The following is a 12,420-nucleotide window of genomic DNA, read 5'->3' as shown; positions in this document are numbered from 1 at the left end:
TTGACTACTGATAATCATGGACCAACCGCTCGCGGATGGTGTTCCCGAGCATGTGCCCGGTGATCTAAAGGCCGGCGGATGTACTGCGTGGTGCTGGTTTCGAGAGTCGCCGTGGTAGGAGTGGTGGTGGCGACATCGTCTACAAAGTCATTCGTTTGCGTTTCGATGGAATTTATCTAGAAATCGTCCAGGCGTTGAAGAGCCGGATGAAAGCGGATCTGCACGTAGATGGGGTTACGGACTGGAGAAGGTTCTGCGGTGGTGATGGCTGTCGTGGAAGTGAACGTGGGGTTACATGACAAGTGGCATGCCCGTGGACTCCACGTCCGAATTACGCTTTTTATTGGATTTTTTTTTTTTCAAAATTTATTTCCTATTTAGTGAAACATTAAACAATATAAGGCTTTCTAGTCAGAAATTTACCAACACATTCAAAGTATGTTTACATGACAGCTGGACGTTTGTTTGCATCAGGTTTCCTATCTCTTTCTAGCAAAATTTTTTTGTCAGGCGACTTCTAGCTGTTTTTTTTGACTGACTGCCCGATATGTCAGCCAACATACTTCGCAGGGCTGTGACAGCTACAGCTCGATCATTGTTTGCATCAGGACACTGTGACGAGGAGTTCGTCATTTTTGAGTTAAATTATATTTTTTTCACTGGGCCTAGAAAGCCTTATCCCGGTCGGAAATGGCGGGCACAATTCTGGCGTTCGTCTGGGGGCTTGCGCCAGCCATCTGGCAGAATTTCACCCAGATTTACCCCAGATTTCTGCCATGATTTCTGGCGAATATGACACAAACCGGTCGTGCACGGTTCAACCGATTGAACCGGTTGATTTTTGTGCCAGACAGCTGGCAGAACTTTCGCCCGATTTTCGCCAGATTCATCTGGCGTTACGCAAAACTTGTCTAGGATAAGTGTGCCAAGTGTGTCTGAACTGCACGACAAACGTCCGCCAGCGCCAGACACTCAAATTTACCAGATTATTTTCCGAGTGGGATTCCATGACCAGGCTCCTAGGGGTCGGACAACTCCGTCAATAGGCTAACAATAGTTGATTAACATATTTATATTTCGTCAATATATTAACGCAACCTTACCTTGTATTATGGAACCTTGATCCAAGAACGTTGTCAGGTTCAAATGTCAAAATAAACGTAAACACAACACAAGCACCAGACACAGGGAGTGATTTATTTACTTCCATCCTAAGAATTCTTCCACCTGAATCTACGGAAGTTTTTACCATCCGCGGTGCTCGAGAACAACCTGGAATGTTCCAGCGGTGCTGATTTTCCGTAAAATGCAAACTCTTGCGTAGAATTTTGATGCCCTGGAGCCGGGAGATCATGGAGATTCATCACTAGAAGAACCACAAAGTCTACGTCACGAATCTGCACCCCTGTAACGAACATTATCCAACTGGACGGTGCCATCAAGTTCTACCGTGGTGGCAACATCAACGACTCAATCTTCCGGAAAGACTTCTCGCTCGCGACCAGTCGGATTCGTTGGCCAAGCTGAAGAATGGCCTCGAGCGGGACTTGCATGGGCTGGAGATTATCAAGAAGTAGACGAAGGCTGCCGCCAGGACCCGCTGGAGGCCACCACTATTCTGAACCGACATGGTGGCCCAACTTCGCCGATGCCATCTGGGACGTGGGCAACTTGAAAGATGTCTCCGAGCGGTTCATGTTTTGGAGCGTGGAAACGCAATCATTTGGTTTAAATTGTTATTGTACTATAAGAGTCGGCATGAAATCCAGAAATATAGTGTTCTTTTTGGAAGTAAAAATTAAATAAAATGATTGCGGCGATTTTGTGGATAATTTGGATTTTTACTTTGCACGGAACTGGGCATGAACGGAAACATGGACCGGTACAAGTCATGTCGCTTCTTTCCACCTTCAATGCGAAACCTTGCCTATCCTGTGCACTGGCCGGGAGACATAACATCCTGCTCCTGCTATGGACCTTCCTCCTGCTGTGGACGTTCTCTTGCGTGACCCTGTGCGGACCATTCTGCAGTCCGTGCGAAAAGGAAACGAGCCGCGATCCGCTAAGCCAGTGCATTCTGGCCGTCAGCTGCGCGTGTTCCGGCACGCCATGTTCGCACAGACGCGGAAGAGGAGAAAGTTGAACTTGAGTGGTTATGGTTAAGGACACCGGACCGGAGATCCAACCGAGGAACCCGTTAAAATCCTACCTCCTCCTTTGCAAGCTGTACCGGAGGTGCTCCTTTTGCTTGCTGCTCTGAAACTTTCTCCCGTTTTAACTCCGTTTAACTCGGTCTTGAGAGCAGATGCGGTACGAGCTCTCTCTTCCGATGGCCGGATTTGACTCAATTTTGGAATAAGGAGGTGTTATTTCCAATAAATTTAGAATGTTGCCACAGATTTCTCGAAAATGACAAAAAATTCTGTTGTCAAAATGCGGTTGTTATTTTTATCTGTCATCTGTCAAACCAAGGTGTCCAAATGCAGGTTGAAACGTTTTTCGTCAATATATTGACCAATAGATCAATAACAACGTCAATATATTGACGAATAGTTAATGTTTTTACTTTGTCCAACCCCTAGACAGGTACTAAATTGCTAAACAAAATCGTAGCATTCTTGAACTTTTCAACCAAAAGTTTCATGGCATCAACAAATGTCACTTATTTTGTTTTGCTTGTTGGTTCGATAAACTGTTTCCATGATAACCACGGTGGTGGTGGCTGTTGTTTGTTAAATTTCGAGAAGCGAAAATTTCGACACTTCCGGGAACCGATGGTCCGCCAATGGTAAGAACAACAGCAGAACCGTTCTCTGTTTTGATTTGAACAACTTTGTTATTTTTTTATCTTTTCAGTTCGAAAACAAACGCAGTACCGTGTAGTACCATAGTCGGTGAGCAGCAACTGGTTGCGCCAATCAATGGGATAGTTGAAATCTTGTTACTCGATATGAACGACCGGAAGTTAACAGCGAAAATGGCGATAGCATCACTGAAAGAAACCAAAATAGCAAATTCATGTGTTTTTCCACGTGAACCGCTCCAAAAATCAACACGATAAATTCACATGCTTTTCCTGTGACCAAAACATGCTTTGCATGTCAAATCCATGTGAAAATCATTTGAAACCAGCTGATCGCTAGAGCAAAACCCTTCACGCTTTTTCATATGGTGTTCACGTGAGATTAAAATGGATTGCACTTCGATTTGCCCCATTTGACTTATCCCTTGACTTCGAAGTGAAAACCACGTGAGATTCAAAAGTTTTGGGTTTTGAATGCGTTTGGGGAAAACTCTTCATCATTAGTAAGATGGCCACAGACGATGGTGGTTGATAATTTTCTATTCGGTTTAAAATGCCGTTTTTTAGAAGAGATTTTGTGTTTAATAAAGATTTGTTCTTAAATTAAAAATAAGCTCATATTTTTTCGGTAAGTATTATATAAAATAATCAAATATTTAGGTTTATTAAATATAATTATATTGCATCGATTTTTTATTTCCAGAAAATAATGTTCCAGCCATGAAGCCGGCTACAGAATCCGCTCCTGATTCGGTGATCCGGACTGTGGTCTTTATTCGACAACAGCCACTGGATCCCGGCCCAAAACCGGCGAGGGGTACATCCCAAGGGCCACCATCAAGTGCTTTTAGACCCAGTGCAGACACGGAATTGCAACTACACCTCCCGACGCAATGGCCGTTTAGAATTTTGTGATAAAAATCACAGAGTAATCCAGAGGGAGCACTGGCATTTGATTTATGGTTGCGTTATGCGGTACATCGTGGTACATCCCCCCTTCAGCAAAACTTTCGGTTGCCGTAACCCTGACAGACGGACCGGGCCGACAACGGCCCGAAAACCGCCGGACGGCTCGACAAAACGGCCCGAATTCCGTCGGTTTGTCCGACGGAATTCGGGCCCTTTTCGTGCGTATATGCAACACTTTGTCCGACGATCGTCGAAATCGACGTTGACGGGCCGTTGTCGGGCCGTTTTCGGGCGACTTTGTTATTTAGGTTGTCCTGCCATTGTCGGGTGCTCACGTTTCGGATTTAGGGCTTAATCAATCAAAAGTATTATTTTTTTTTGCAATAAAGTAATTTTTATTTATCTATTGATGATTGATGTATTTTTGTCTTCAGTGTGTGCCGATTTTGATCCAAAGAAGCAGCTCTTGCATGTTTTGTTTGTGTCCTTGTCTAAGAGAAAAGGTAATATAAGAAAATATAAAAACAAAAAAAACAAGCAATTTACCTCTTCCTCCACCGCACCGCCCAAAGGACCGACAACTGCTTATCCCTGATGGTGAAGACCATTGTCAACATTGTCATGTTGCTCGGAGGACCGAATCCTCACCGATCAAAATGGTTTCCCCGGAAAGGCCAATTTATCCACCGCTGCTGGATTCCGTCCAGGGATTTTTTTTTATTTGGTTTGTTCGCACTAATATCATTTTACAACAAAATTATAAGGATTTGGTAATTAAGAATTTATTTTGAAGACTTTGCTTTGTGAAAAGTAATGATCTGTCATAAATTTTATCACCGCCTGCTAATTTTCTATACGCCGATTAAACGCAGGACAAACGCTCGAAAATGGCAGGACAAGATCGATTTCGAGTAGATAACGCTTCGAAAGGCACGACCGCGGGACTTCAGTCTAATAGGGAACCCTGACAGACGGACCGGGCCGACAACGGCCCGAAAACCGCCGGACGGCTCGACAAAACGGCCCGAATTCCGTCGGTTTGTCCGACGGAATTCGGGCCCTTTTCGTGCGTATATGCAACACTTTGTCCGACGATCGTCGAAATCGACGTTTGAGAAAATCGACGTTGACGGGCCGTTGTCGGGCTGATTTCGGGCGACTTTGTTATTTAGATTGTCCTGCCATTGTCGGGTGCTCTCGTTTCGGATTTTCTGGGTTGATTTGATGAAAAATAAAGAACTTTTATTTGCAAACTATTCTTTTTTATTATAGTTGTCAAATGAAGGTTAGGGTAATATGTCACATTTAATTTTTCCACCTAAAGATTTGATTGAACAAATTCCAATATATTTGTGCAGGGGTGGCCTTTTTTGTCTCGTAGTGCACAGATGCCAAGCTGGGAACTCGGGTTGGGTACATCCTTGGTCTTATCCTCGGTGGCCGTTTGTTTTTTTCAACTCCATCTAAAAAAAAAATCTGGTTTAACCAAAAGTCTGAACAAACCATAATTTAAATATTCATTACCTCATTAGTTTATTGGTAGGTCTAGGTTCTATCCTGCCCAGAATCTGCTTTTTTCACAAAATATAATTTCACTACGAAAAAAAAACTTATCACGTTGGAAACCCACGAAAATTTATCTGTCAATAATTTTTATCAACGCCTGCCAAGATTTTTACACGCACTAGATGTCACCTTTTTGACATTCGATCAAAACGCACGACAAACGCTCGAAAATGGCAGGACTCAATCGTCATCGAGCAGATAACGCTTCGAATCGCACGACCGCGGGACTGCAGTCTAACAGGGAACGCACGAGGCAAACTGACATTTGAGCGTTACTTTTTTTCAAGCGTTCAGATCTAAGAGCTCTTAGGTTCAGATGACTTTTCTATAAGCTGTCAATTTTTTTCACAATTCCAAAATCAACAATGTGAATTTTCTAATGGCTCTAAAATGAATCAAAAAGAATGCATGTGGAAATTTCAGGACGTTGGCTGTGTTTTAAGAAGATTTCTGGAGCTGTTGCGGTTCTCCAGTGCGTTGAAAACGGAACATACAGTTTACCGTTGTGACCGAACTCTTTGTCGTGGACAAAAAGAGCAGATTGTCGAATTTACCTATTGAATATTTCTAATTAATTTCTTTGGGTAGTAACGGACCATACAAGAAATATAGGTGTCGATGGAAGCTTTTTGCTTTTGATATACTTTAGTTTATAATCCTCATACTGGGCTGAATTGAAGCATTGACCCAGTGCCTGCAGATTCCACCGTTGGCGTTCATGGCCACCTGGTTGAAGTACGAATAGACCCTGTGCTGTCAGGATGGAAGCAACATCCAACAGTCCTAGCACAATTTTAGTCGACTATTTTGGTTCGATTGAGCTGGTCCAACGGGGATGTTGATACATTGTAAACTTCAGCGTAATGAGGAGGATTAAATGACCCCTTGGGCGTACGGCTCTGATTAAAAGGTTCATCACGAAGATCCCAAAAACTTCACTTGAGGTGGTCATCTTCTAACAGTTGCTAGAAGTTTACAGCTCCCCAAGTTCTTTTAAATGTTCTAAAGAAACATTGAAATTTTTAAAATCCACGTCATTCCATGCTCAGCACTTGTCAAAACAAACAAATCGAAAAAAAACTGAGTTTACTATGATGAAAATATTTATCAGGAAACGCATAACGCAGTTACGATACCAAAGGGTAAGCTTGTAACGCAGCCACAAAATTCGATGACTTTTGTTCGGACTGCGTCCTCTGGATTACTCTGTGTAAAAATCATGTGTATTGTATGAGTTTTAAAAATGTGTTACATTTGTACAATAAATAATATTTATTATCGAAACTGTGTTGAAAGTAAATTCAAACATAAAGAAAATGCAACTCAATTTTTAACGCAAATGAATATCACTGGAAAACCATTTGAATGGCACTACAAAATCGTAGCATTTTCATAAGCTCAACATTGCAAATTCATGTAAGCTTTCACGTCAAACTAACGTGATTTGCACTTGGATTAACAAAAGTTGCCCGATGAAATTTATCAAGTGCATTCCACATGAAGCTTACATGCCAAGCCGTATGGGGCAGATTCATGTGGAAAACATGTTATATTACTATGAGCCTTTCTTTCAGTGATGGTTGAAAAGGCCACATCAGCGGTTACCACCCCCTCTGTCGTGCCCCCACAACCTGTAACAGACCAGCTCCGTCCCCCCCCTTCAAGATATGTACCGTTAAAAAAACAAGATCTATAAAAAAAATAAGATGTTTTATTCCCAAAAATTTTATATTTATATATATATAATATAATAAAATAAAAATTATAACTTATTGCGCAGCAGTACAGGAACATTGGGCCGCTTTGCTATCGGTTTGGGGAATGATGTCAAGGTGCGTAATTTTACGAGATCAGAGGAAAAAGATGGACGTTTCCGGTCGCAGTCTTAAATTTGTCCAGAAGTATGACAGCATCGACTGCCATCCAGGCTTCTGATTATAGCTTCGGGTTCAAAGTCGCACCGCTTGACCATCATTGTGTTTTCCGGAAATTTACGTAACTGAGAAATTCAAAACAAGCTTTTTGATGGAGGATTATGTTTGTAATAACTTTTTTTCTCACCTGCCTTTTTGAAGAGCACAAAACTTCCGTTCTATTGACCGGAAAATTCTAACGCCGACATAATATGCACTACCAACTATCGATGGAACTAGGCCAGCTGCTCGATGCGGCAGAAAACGGCGCATCCAGCAAATTTATAAAACATTCGCGAAGCAAAGAGAGCAAAATGCACGTCTTTGTTTTGACATTTCTTGGAAACAGCAGTTGCTAGTCGAGAGTTGCTTGGATATACCCGCTGAGCATTGAACTGAAACTGTGGAGGATTTTTTTCAATCGTTCCCAAAGGGTAGGTTAGTACCTGTGAATTGCCACCAGGTGTAATTTTGGCGTGGCGGTAGTGTCGCCAGCCCCAACAGGGGAGTGGCGTATCTATATATATTTAGTCTATGCTTATAAATAATACATCCTTGATTTTTTAAATAAAATGTTGTACTGCATAAAAAATAATATCCCCGTTATAGAGGTAAACTTCTTTCAACAACTTTTTTTTGAACCATTTTTTCAATACTTTGAAGTAATTAAGTAATTAAAAAACTTTTATACCCAATTTGAGTAAATCCACTCAACTGTGTACAATATTGCAGAAAAAGTACTGGAACGCGCTACCCAGGCAAAAGTTTTGCGGTTTCTCTCCTTGCAGAACTTCTGCAAAAGAGAGAGATGAAGAGAGCGAGCTGAAAAGTACGGGAACGCGCTGCAAAAAAAGTGACTTATGCTGGCTGCAGAATTCTGCAGAAGCTGTAGAAATTCTGCAATAGAACCTGTTTACTTTGTATTTTTCAAAAATTTCAAAAATATTTGGACAGAGCCGAATGGGATTTTTCCAAAGTTTGTATGGAGAATTAGAGCTGTTAGCAACTCCCACAAACTTCATGCTGCCCCCTCGAGTTGAGCCAGGTTTCAGAATTTTAGAGTTTTATAATTTTTACTTAATTATTGTAAAATTTTGAATACTAGAAGTTCAGAAGTAAAGAATTTCAGAATTTTTGTGTTTGAGATTTAAAAAGTTTTGGCTCGTAGAATTGAAGAATTCAAGAATTATTTTTTTATTGTTAAGAATTTGTGATTGCATTAGGTTTGGATCCCCCCTCCTGTCCTCCCCCACGCAAATTTCCATCGTCCTCTTTTTCCTCCCGGCACACCTCCACCGTTTAAAAAACACGACTCACCCCAATCCGCTTTCGATCGCAGACCGGTTCCTTCCCGTCCCATCTTCCGGCATGATCCGCCGGGTTAACGATGTTTCACGTTCTCTTCCACCGTCGCGAAGGCTGAAATCAGGAAATCTGGAACATAATGTTATGATTTAGCCGCTCGCCCACTCCGGCCGGAACTTTCCAGCAAAAAAAAAAGAACACAACTTACCAATCAACCAGCCAAAATCCTCACGAACCTTTACAACAATATTGTTTTTCTGATTTGATCAAGTCCGAACAAGATCAACTGAAGATTACTGTCAAACTGTTTGCGTCGACAATAATCGACGTCGAATTGAAGGTAAATCGATGGAAAAAACAATGTCGAGCATGTCGAGTGTTTGTCGCACGTTTGTCGTCCTTTCGACCAATCGATATCGAAACGGTAAAAATCAAAACCGTGCGACAACTCGTACGACGTGCGACATTTTTCAAACAGGGTACCGTCAACTGGGGCGAATTGGGACACATGGGGCGAATTGGGACAGAAGTTTTAACCATGTTAGAGCATAATATTTTGATTTTTCTGGTTGGTTTCGGATAGAACAGAATCAGACCAACAAAATGTGTACATCCATTTTCAAATTTAAATCCTTTAAGTGCTCTAAACACTGCTGTCCCTATTCAGACTGTAGTCCCAATTCACCCCAGAGACCCCAGATGACGGTATCTCTGGAGTTTTTTTTGAAAAGGTCCAATAAACCAAATTTTCAGCTTTTGCTTTTTGGGTGTTTTTTGATACCCCTGACTCAAGGCGGTTTCAAAAACACCCAAAAAGCAAAAACTGGAAATTTGGTTTATTGGACCTTTTCAAAAAAAAACTCCAGATCTATTGTTAGTGTCCGAACATGACGACGGGTAAAGTTGAAAAAAGGACAGAAAGTACCCTTTTAAGGGTTATTCTGACATTGAGTGTATATTTATTTGAGTATTTTTAAGCTATTCCTAATTAACCCAACATGACCTGGTATGACCCAATCGTGTACACTCAAAGTAAAAAGTATCCTTTTTTCAAGTTCACCCGTCGTCACCCTTTAACCCTCTAACGCCCATGGTTACACTGAAAATAAAAATCACGCCCAAAATGTGTCGATCCAACACAATGAACGTGTAAACCGGGTTGTTTTTAAATCGATGTGTGGCTTTTACACATCGCGATGGTTTTTGATCGAAAATCCATTCAATGTGTAAGTTCCTTTTTGCCTGTTTCGCCAAAGTTGCCGGTGGGTGTCGCCACCATTCTTGGACTTTGACGTTTGGAGTGAAAATTAACATGCGGTTTTGTTTGCTTGGAATTTTTTGGTAATTTCTTGAAAATTCACAAATTTTTGGTGATTTAGCTTTATTTTATTACAATAACTATTAACTTGTTCTTTTTGCGTAATTTGCAGGAAAAAAACAAATCTGCGGCAGGTCGACATTGCTCAAGTTCCGGGAGAGTAGGTTAGTCTGCAGCTGCCACACTTCCATTTCCTCGGCGGAAATGTTACTCCGTCGAATAATATCCAAGATCCTGAGCTCGATTGGGAATAGACACTTCCAGCAACATGAGGGAATTTGATGCCTTTCGGTGTTCCTCACCCCGCCAAAAGACCTGCTTCGAATGTTGAACCCTGACCTCTGAGTAGGTTGTCAATTACCCACAGAAAATTAATCGGGAAAATTTCTTCATCTTCAATCTTTTCAGCCCCACAATTTCAACCGTCTGTTTGTGCTTAGCCCAGTACAGCACACCGTAGGTTTCCTCCTCAATCCGGTTTAAATGCTGGAAATAACCGGAATCACCGGGAAGCACAGTGGAACTCCTTCAAGATCTTTAACAACCATGAACTCCTAAGTCGCTGCGGCCGCCGGCGCTTCTGGTTCCTTTCTCTGCCTTGAATACTCTGCTGATCCGATGTCGGTGCGAATTACGGCTGGAATGCGATTAGGTGCGATGCGGCTGGATTAGGTGCGATACGGCTGGAATGCGATATGAAGCGATATATTGCAATTAGACGGCGTCGTGAGTAATCAAGGCTCCAGCAAGCAGAACGTGAATCCGCCGGAATGCTCCAACCCGGAAGCGTGCCGTTGAGGTCGGCATACGTTGATGCACGTGCGACCGTCCAAGCAGCACGGCTACCGGTGGACGGACGAAGCCAAGCGGTACTTTAACTGGACGGCCAGCGGGGACCTCGGGGACCGACTGCCGGAGGAGAGCTCCTACACGGCTCGATGGTTCAAGCGTGCACTGAAGATAAGAATTACACCAAAAAGTGTAGAATCCAACCATTTTCGCACAAGACCACGCCTGAACCATCGCGCCGAGTAAACAGCCCGGAACACATTGGCTGGATTCTGGGCAGAAACGCATCCAATGTGTAAATTTTGATTCAGCAGTAGCCCCCTGGTGGCAAAAATTGAAAGCTCTTGGATAGCGGGAATATTGTGCTGCCATCTGTTGTTGAATAGACACAAATTGTTTTCTTTAGTTTTCATCTAAAAAGATTAAATTTCAAAACGTTTATTTAGAAAAAAACATTAGTGCTACAAATTTTAACAAATCACGAGACGCATGCATCCAATACGCTTTCGAAGTTCAGCCAGCTGGTTCGTCGCCGGATGGTTTGATGAAGGCGCAGTGCAGATTCTTGTGGGGACGGCCATTTAACGCGGAAGGAATCTACTGTGCTGGCAGCACATCCGCAACCCACGGCAGCATGGCTCCGGTTGTCATAGTCGGTACTGTTGGGTCCAGAAAGTCGAACACCTGGTTTGGTTCCGGACAACTAAGTAATAAACTTCCCGAAGGTTGGCCCCGAGGAGTGCGTTTTCAGGGCAGTCGATCATGGCTAGGTCCAGATCCAGAGAACCTGTGCTAGTAGGAGAAGCAGCTACACTCAAACTGGACACTGGAAAAGTGCTAACCTAAAAAATAAAAGAATCAAAACAGACCCAGAAAAGTTGTGAACAAATCTTACCCTCTGAATACTGAGGTTGTCCGGAAATCCGGTCCGAAAAGTAAATCTTCGTCCAGGAACCAAGTTTATTCCGCTGGCCAAATAGATCGCACTTAAAAGATAATAATCCCGGACGAAACCGAAAAGTGAACCACGCTGCGAAAAAACTCTAAGAGTTTGACAGCTCGCGACATGCGCGCACCTGGCGGCAACTTTGTGCAGCAGTCGCAAAAAAGTTTACACATTGGATGGATTTTGGGGCAAAAACCAGACCTATGTGTAAAATCGACACATCGATTCCAAAACAACGCGGTTGACACATCCAATGTGTAGCTGTGACACATTTTGTGCGTAATTTTTATCTTCAGTGTGGTCTTGTGCGAAAATGGTTGGATTCTACACTTTTTGGTGTAATTCTTATCTTCAGTGTACTCCAGAGCACCACACGCAAAGGCGACATTAGTCTTTTAAGACTTAAAATTAGGCTTTATCGAACCTAACCGTGTTAAGTCTTTTTAAGCCTAATGATGGGTTAGTCTTTAAAAGACTAGTTTCGTTTTAGTACGAAAAAGCCTAAATTTTAGGCTTTATGTTATCGTCAAAAAGCCTAAATTTTAGTCTTTTTCGAGAATGCGAGGGGATCAGAGCGGACATAATCCAAGATGGCGGAACTTGATTAAGACTTATTTTTAGGCCTAAAAAGACTTATTTATAGGTTTAAAAGACTAATTTTTAGGCTTTTGCAGGAAATGGGAGCGGTCGAAGCGGACATAATCCAAGATGGCGGAACTTGATTAAGACTTATTTTTAGGCCTAAAAAGACTTATTTATAGGTTTAAAAGACTAATTTTTAGGCTTTTGCAGGAAATGGGAGCGGTCAAAGCGGACATAATCCAAGATGGCGGAACTTGATTAAGATTTATTTTTAGGCTTAAAAAGACTT

At 42.2% G+C, this 12,420-nt stretch overlaps 1 long non-coding RNA gene across 1 annotated transcript; it reads right to left on the bottom strand.

Annotated features, from left to right (window-relative positions):
* Positions 1 to 4,118: 4,118 nt before the first annotated feature.
* Positions 4,119 to 4,656, bottom strand: LOC119765213. The gene is made up of 2 exons (XR_005276573.1): positions 4,259 to 4,656; positions 4,119 to 4,203 (listed from the first exon to the last, which is right to left on the bottom strand). It is a non-coding gene; the product is annotated as an uncharacterized LOC119765213 (long non-coding RNA).
* Positions 4,657 to 12,420: the final 7,764 nt, after the last annotated feature.

Source organism: Culex quinquefasciatus, chromosome 1 (assembly GCF_015732765.1).
Source record: "Culex quinquefasciatus strain JHB chromosome 1, VPISU_Cqui_1.0_pri_paternal, whole genome shotgun sequence".
Taxonomy (NCBI): domain Eukaryota; kingdom Metazoa; phylum Arthropoda; class Insecta; order Diptera; family Culicidae; genus Culex; species Culex quinquefasciatus.
Note: the sequence above shows the minus strand (reverse complement) of the source record. Positions and strands in the feature narration are given on the sequence as shown.